This window comes from Pyrgilauda ruficollis, unplaced genomic scaffold, assembly GCF_017590135.1.
Source record: "Pyrgilauda ruficollis isolate IOZ18807 unplaced genomic scaffold, ASM1759013v1 scaffold21, whole genome shotgun sequence".
NCBI classification, from domain to species: Eukaryota; Metazoa; Chordata; class Aves; order Passeriformes; family Passeridae; genus Pyrgilauda; species Pyrgilauda ruficollis.
In genome coordinates, this window is record NW_024520318.1 from 7,003,359 (window position 1) to 7,011,523 (window position 8,165).

The window sequence follows — 8,165 nt, forward strand, 5'->3', positions numbered from 1 at the left end:
CAGAGATCTGGGTAACTGGCAAATTTCTTTTTTAAATAAGGCCCTTTGAGTCCCATATATGCATCTACTTTCACAAGCATTTCAAAACCCGTCTTCTGATAATTTCACACAGAGCTTTCAGAGCAGCAATGTTCAAAAGAATGAAAGTAATGAAACACAGCAAAGTTTTACATTTTTATTTCTGTACTTTGGGAAAATTCCTATTGAAGACAGAAGGCAGTTCAAATTGGAATTGCTTTACTGCCAACAAAAATGTGTGACTCTTGATCTAATGAAAAATTAGAGAGATTGAAAAGCAGAAGTAGACTTAGGAAAGATTTCAGTTACAGCAGGATGCAGCCCTTATTGCATTTGTAGTTCAAACTGTGATCTCTAAGGAGATCTAAATTGCTCTGGAGTGTGGAATTTAGGGTATTTGAGACTTTATTTCCTTGGAGGAACAAGTATGGGTAGCTAAGACATCAGGTTTTATTGTCACACATTTAGGAAACATATGTCACCTTAATTTAAAATAAAATGTCATTTAATGATGAAAAAGTTAAATTCTTAGAACCCTTGTCATGTGAATTAAAAGTTGCTCAAAATGGTTTTGAAAAGTGGAAACTGTTAAATTTTTTGAAGCTTCCATTCCAGTAAACTGATTTGGATAAGCATGCTTTTATTTTATGCTGGAAGAAATGTTGCATTTGTGATTGTTGTTAGTATGTAACAACTTCTAAATAGTTGTTGTCACATGCTCTGTACTTTTGTGAGCACTAAAGTATTTCTGGGAAATGAAACAGCTTCAACAGCAAAAGCTGGAATTACACTTCACACTAACACACAAGGATGTCAAACACTGTGTCTGTGCTTCGGTGCCCCTCAGAGGTGAAAGACCCAACTGGGAGGTGGAGAATCTTCCCTTGGGTGCAACACCACATTACAGAGCTGTGCCTCTTCCCATGCAAATGCCACTTCATTCCAGCTTATTCCAGTGCCCTGACAGGATGTGGCATTGACTGGGAGCTACAGACATGGGCACACAGTTCAGAGAGTAAAAGAACTGCAAGCCAATTCCTGCCCCAGGGCAGCAAAAAGTGGATTTTAACTTGGATGTTCAAAATACCAGTTACCATTATGCTGAATATTAATTAATCTTATGGGTCTCCATTGTTGATGTTTGCAACCATCTCATCTACCATTCTTTTTTTAGTGAGAAAGTGACATGTGAATATTACAAGTGACCATTGTGTATTTTCATGTATTCCCCAGAATTGTTCTTTCTCTCTTGGCTTTCCTCATCTCTCATTTTATCTATCCTCCTCTCTTACCTCATCTTTTTCATTCATCAAACTCTTAATAAAATCCTGAATTTGAAATTTTCCTTCCACTGTGGTTTGAACTTTTCTTTCTTCTGTTGTTCTTTTCCCTCTATTCTTGTTTTTTAACATTTTTCTCCTTGTTTCTTTTCATGCATACTTCATCCATTTGCACCAATCCTCCTCAGCCCCTCCATTTGACAGATCTAATGGAGTTGCAATAAGCCACTTCTTTTCCACTCTCTAAAGCAGCATTTTAAATGCTGAACAGAGGAATTCCCTTCCAAAATCCAGCAGGAAAAGTCCAGGGCTGGACAAATCACTCCACTGAGACAGAACAAAACAAGCAGGCACATACAGCTGTGGTAAGAGCAGGTCAAAGCAACCTCAGCTCTTCAGGCTCAGCTGATGAGCCTATGGCAACAAACCGCTGGTGAAATCACGTGCTGCAGTGTCTAACATGCCAGACAGCCAACAGCATTGGGATCAGGGGATCAAACAACTGAAAAAAGGATGTGGAAGCATGCCAGAGGCATGATGTCCTGAGCACTCATGCAATAATTTTACTGATTAGATCAAAAGAATGGTCAGTTTTGCTGTATTTATCAGAACTGTCTATTTTATCACCAAAGAAGCTTAACGAGTTCCCTTTTTCATCTCAACAGACAGGCAGTCTGGGAAAACACTATGCTATTAATAGAATGGTATTTTTAGAAAGATGGAAAAAAGAAAAAGGCAAGAGTCCAGATTTTATCCCACCCTCTTCAATGGCATCTGTGATACAACTGCAACACACGTACCAGAGGAAGGTCACCTCAGTTGAAAGAGCATTTACAGAAGCCAGAGGAAACATTTGAACTTCTTGATAACTCCCTTCACTGAGCTGCTCTCTGTTCCATACTGCCTCAGCCTATCTAACTACCAGCACAGATGGGTTTGAGGGAATGTGGATTTGTATGATGCCAGTTACCAGCTACTTCTTGCAATCACCAAAATGTGCATGTTTAATCCCTTACTCTGAGTATTAGTATTTAATTTCTTAAATCAGTGCCTATGACTAAAGTAATAGAAAACGTTCCCCTGTTTTTCTGAGGGAGCTGAATGCAATCCATATTGGAGAACAACTGATGCTGAGATCCCAACACTGACATATCAACATTCTACTTTGTTTGTAAAATGCTTATCTTTGCTCCTGGGGGACTCAGGCTCTGTATTTATCAACAGTTTCTTTACATATGCACATAACAAAAAACATACAACAAATACATACATATGTAATTTATATTTATATGTATAATATATATCTGTTGTTCTACAGGTAGGACTTTTCAGAGAAACCAGAAAATACATGTACACAGAATGATTTACATTATTGTTGTGCCAACAAATTTGAAGAAAACTTTCCTCTCAACTCCTTCCTTTCCAGAAGAGCACAGATTAAGCCAACTATTAAGTCATTCTTACATCCTTTCCATTTAGATCCTAAATAAAACACCTGTCTAAGTACTTTGCTGTATCAGAGCCTTCAAAAAGTAGGGTGTGTCAAGACAGAAACCTGCTTTCAGAACTCTCAACAGCAGAGTGCCTTGAGCTAACAACAACTCCTTTTGAAATGAAAAATTTTGTGCTTTACATTATATCAAGTAATCCTCTAGGAAAATATATACGTTTTTCATTTTGTTTGCTGAGTTTCACACAGATGCATTGCTAACTTCTTCCTACCTCTAAGTTCTCTCATCTCTCTTCCAAACTGCATTTCTTCATTGGGATGGATGTGCATCCCTTTGTACGCTTCACTTTGTTTAAGTGCCAATGTTTCATGTTTTCATGCCCATTGTCCATCCTCTCTCACAAATTTTGCTCTGGGCTTCATTGCCTCTTCTTTAGACAGGCCCTGAATTTAAGAAATGAAATACAAATACTGAGAACCAGGGATTAAACATGCACATTTTGGTGATTGCAACTCATATCACATAAACCTACATTACCCGAAACCCTGCTCTGGGTCCAGTCCCACACGAGAAATGCAAATATCTCTTTACATGACACTGACACTAAAACTTGACCCAGGTGTCAAGTCAAAACAAAGGTAGTCTGGACTTGCCTGAGAACCAAACAATGACCAAAAGTGGATAAGTTATAAAGAAAAACATTACTTTCCTCTCCTGGTTTCCACTGAAAGTATTCAGAAGACAAAAATTATTTGGGTTTTTGTGGGTGGCAAGAGTGATAGGAAGGATATAACTCCTAATACTTGTAGACAAGAACTTCTGTGATTGGACACCCAAAGTTAATTCTATGGCAGGCTTTCCCACACCATTACATCACTACAACTGCAGAGGAGTACCAAGGTCCCTCTGGAGCTCACTGCATTTACTTCCTGGCTTGGAACAAAATCAGGCACAAGGTTAGTTTGGACCAGCTGCATCCACACCAGCATTCAGAAGAGGCAGATGCAAAGTGATAATGAAAATTAGCAAACCAAGCCAACCCCATGAAAAGTTGGATTGTGAGTGGATGAGCTCCCACTCATTGCACAAAGTCCATTAAAGAGCAGTGTTCTCATTGGAGTTCATTAAAATTTCAGTGAAATGATTCTGCAGTTTCTTTGCACGGAGCCAGGATGAATAGCAAACATTGTCTAGTGCTTCTCGTTGCTTTTAGAATGACATCAAACTTTTCATTTTATTTTCCTTACTTTCCTGTGCTGCTCCTGACAGAAATGGGAAGGCCAGTAAAATAATGATAAGACACAAATTCACCAGTGTGAAAAAACAAGGTTCATATGTTGCCATTCAGAGTGAAATTACTTTCACATAGTAGTCTGTTGCCTGGATGTATATATTTTTCTCTCTGAAAATGCACATTATCTTGTGGACTTTGAATAAATGAAACCTGAATGATATTGCTCATCATTACTTCAGCATAAAAACAGACTGTAATCAAAACCATTTTTAATATTGGTTCCTGATCCCTTCTTTATATAATTTAATTAGCTCAGTGACTTTTTTCTTTTTTGGACTGCAGTAGCAGGAAATAGAATACAATAGCAAATACCTACTGCATTCTGTGAATTCTTAACACCTTTTATCCTTCTAAACACAGGTTTTTAACTCTATACCTGTGAATCATTTTAAGTTCATTTTATCTAGACAGATAAATGGGAGTGCTATCAGCTATAATAGATATATAATATATGTATAATAGATAATATAATACAAAAATAAATTGGCTTCAAAGATTTTTTTCCCTTTAAAGGTAGGTGTAAATAACTGCAAAAGTTCATTTACAATAATAGAAACACCTATGATTTATTCTTTCTCTGATTTCCATACCAGACAGAGGGCTTAAAACTGAACTGCACAAAAATGTTTTTACATACACTCACTTAGCAACACCTTTTGTGAGTCCTATTTTCAGAAGTGGTGTCTGCTTACAGCACTTGCAGATGTGGCTGGACACGGATGGGGGGTTCAGCAAACCTCCAGACAAAAATTCATTCACTGGAAAAGGTCAGGAATGCAGATGTGAAAAGCTGATGAAAAATGGTAGGGACTCTTTTTCAGCTCAATATTCAAACAGGGCAAAAATCACAGTGAAGTATAAAACAAAACAAAATCAAATCAAACCACAAGCTTTTCTAAAAGAGTTTTCTACAACTACAGGCCCTTTATTGAGTCCTACAGGATGATCTGTATTGAGGCCATATGTCCTTATACCAGTGACCTACCACCAGATATCAGATCCTCTGTTCTCCTTGCACAGGTTTACTGGAAGCAATTTTACAAATTGCACAAATTTCTTTCTGCCACCCAAGTACAATTTGTAGAACAAAGAAAAGATACACATAAATGAGCAAACTTGGAAGCAGGTAATTTTTCAAAAGAACTCCAAGACTTTTGCTGAGTTGGAATCTGATTTTGTCACTTGGTAAGACATGAGGCCAATATGATCTTATATTTTTCAAATATCTACCTGTGTTGTTTGTCACCACTAAGAATTAATGATGCATAATAATTTACAGAGCATGCTCCCTGTTTCCTAAGCTTCTGCTCAGGTTGGAAGTCTGTGGATGGATGCCTCTCATAGTCATCAGCCTTCTGCCAAAATTTCAGAATGAGCAATGGAATCAAAAAGGTTTTTAGCCACTTAAAGGCAAAGCTAAATTAATTTTTTATCATTATTTTTATGGCATGAGTTGCTAAGTGTCAGCACTTCCCTTCACTGAATGGAAGACCCAGGTTGTTGCATCATAAGTCTGAATTTAGTTGAGCTTGAGTTTTGCCTATTTTTATAAACAAAATATGCTAAGAAAGGATGGTTTTGGATTTTTATTTTACTGGAAGGTAGGAAATGTGCTCAGAAAAACAGAGAAACAACCCTTGTTCTGTATCAGAAAAGGCATTCAAGTTATTTGTCAGCAAAATAACTGACAGTTTAAAATGACAACTTTTTTTTTCAAACAAATTTTCAGCCTACTAGTAGCATAAGAGGAATATCAATGTGTGCATTTTTTCACAACTAATCTTACTTTAAGAGATTACTATTCTAAACAGTTATGTTGTTGATTTCAATGTGGATTTCACTCTTGCCCAAGTCTTTGAAAATAGCTAAAATTGTTCTGCTTTTGGCTGAGATAAACATTAACAGTCTTACGTCAGAAGGTCCCTGAATGACAATTCCATTGTGACCTTCGGTTACACAAATGATTCCATTAATTCATGTATGAACTAGAGCATACTCAATATTGATTTAAAAATTGATAGTGATAGGAATCTAAAAAGGCCTGTATATTTTTCCTATCTGGATAATAGCAGATTTTGGACAAAAAATCACTACTTCAAAATATAAAAACTCTGCTATGATAGTGTTTCAATGTCAGTTACAATTTCAATGGTTTTATGGCTTTTTCCTGGACCCTCTCTGGTATGTCCACATACTTTCTGAATTTTAGAAAATGGCATTTGGTAGGATAGGAGTGTGGGTTGGTTGTTTATTTGTTGAAATCAATGCTTGCTACGTTTCCTCTCTTGAAAATTTGGTTTATATTGCTCATACTATAGCACCACCATAAATGCTTTTTCCATCCTAAATAAAGTAGGCAGGAGTCACTAACTTTCATTAATTCATTCTGAAAGGCTGTTCCTGAAATTTCTTCCACCTCCCACTGTAAACTTCTTTGCAGAGTAAGTCGATTAATGGTCAGTCTATACCTTTTGGGGAGTCCTTTTGTTAGTAATGTTTCTGTCTTTTACAGCCTTAGTCTCTCAAGGATCATGATCCCTTCTGTATGCCTTGATGTATTTAAAAACAAGATCCTAATCCTTTGGTGTTTAATCTTCACCCTTCATTTTTCTCACTGAAATAAGGGAACCCTTTTTCTGCTCTTTCCAGCCAGGGTCCCCAGGATACAGAATCCTGCAACTTGTGACTTAGTGTCCTTCTGGCATGATGCAGCTTGCTCTGCCTCCTGAGCTGTGGAGTTTTCAGAGAGGACAGAGAATGGTTCAACCCCATTTACCCAAAGTATCTCCTGGACCACAGCAGCTCTAGGAAATGAAACTGGCAGTTTCACTGTAGGTCTTGCAAAATGAAACCAGAAAATGAAACGAAAATGAAACCTTACAAAGTCTCATGAAAAAAAAAAATATTAAGTAGCTATTATCAGTGGAATTCTTCAGTTCTTGAATCTGGATCCAACTTTTTCTTGTTTCAGTAAATGTTTAAAGCAATTTAATTTAGTAGTTACTCATAATTTACATTCAGTGAAAACTAAACTTAGAACAGATTCATCTTTTGGCTGATGTGTTGCAAATTATTCTGGGCCACAACCTGCTAAAGCCCTTTCCTACTGCCATTTAACCCAGGCACAGCAGTCTGCCTCAAAATTAACATGTAAACAACCCTGTCCCTTTAACCACTATCATCCTCACACTTCCAGAAAAACAAACTTTATCAGGCAAATTCAGATGCAGATTGCATTTGCTCAAGCCAGTCCTCATTATCACTAAAGCCCAGAACTGTCCCCCAGTTCTGCAAATGTGGACACCCAGGCACCTCACACAATTCTGGAGTAATTTTTTTTTATCCACATTCTGGTTTTATTCCTAAGGACAGCAGCTCATGCATAGTTTATCTCTGGTTTGGTTTTTTTTTTAACCCCAGACACCATTTTTTACCATTTTTTTTTTTTTGGTTGACATTGAAACTCTATGTCTTGGAAGCCGAATAAATGAACCTTAGTCTATTCAATCTTGGGACGATGAAAACTTCAGGCATAGAATTTTTGTAGCACAACTGTTTGCTTCATATTATCTGTTGCCTTTATTCTGGAAAATCCTGAGTGGACTCTGCCAACAGTAAAAGAGGCACCTTTCTTCAAGAAGGACTCTCTTGCCCATGCATGGCCTTGGCACCATGAACAGAATAAATTGTAGGTAATTTATAAAGACTAAAACAAAATTCAGAATAAAAGATACCCTCCCAAATTTATGTGGAATATTATTCAAGATTAGGAATATTCATGCACACAGCATGGGGAAAAAACGTTCATGCTCTTGATCCCATATCTTTCCTTCAGTTATGGCACATCAGGATCACAGAACCACAGAAACACTGAGGTTGAAAAAGACCTCCAAGATCATCAGGTCCAGCCATCAACCCAGCACCACCTTGCTCAGCACCAAACCATGTCCCCAAGTGCCATGCTGCACATTCTTTAACCATTTTGAGCATTTGCACCTCCTTACCCAGTAGCCAGACTTCTCAACACTTTTTTTGGCCTTTATTGTCCAAAATCATCACCCATCTGACAGACATGATTACAAGTGGCACAAAAGCAAGACTAACATGAAGAAACTAAAAACG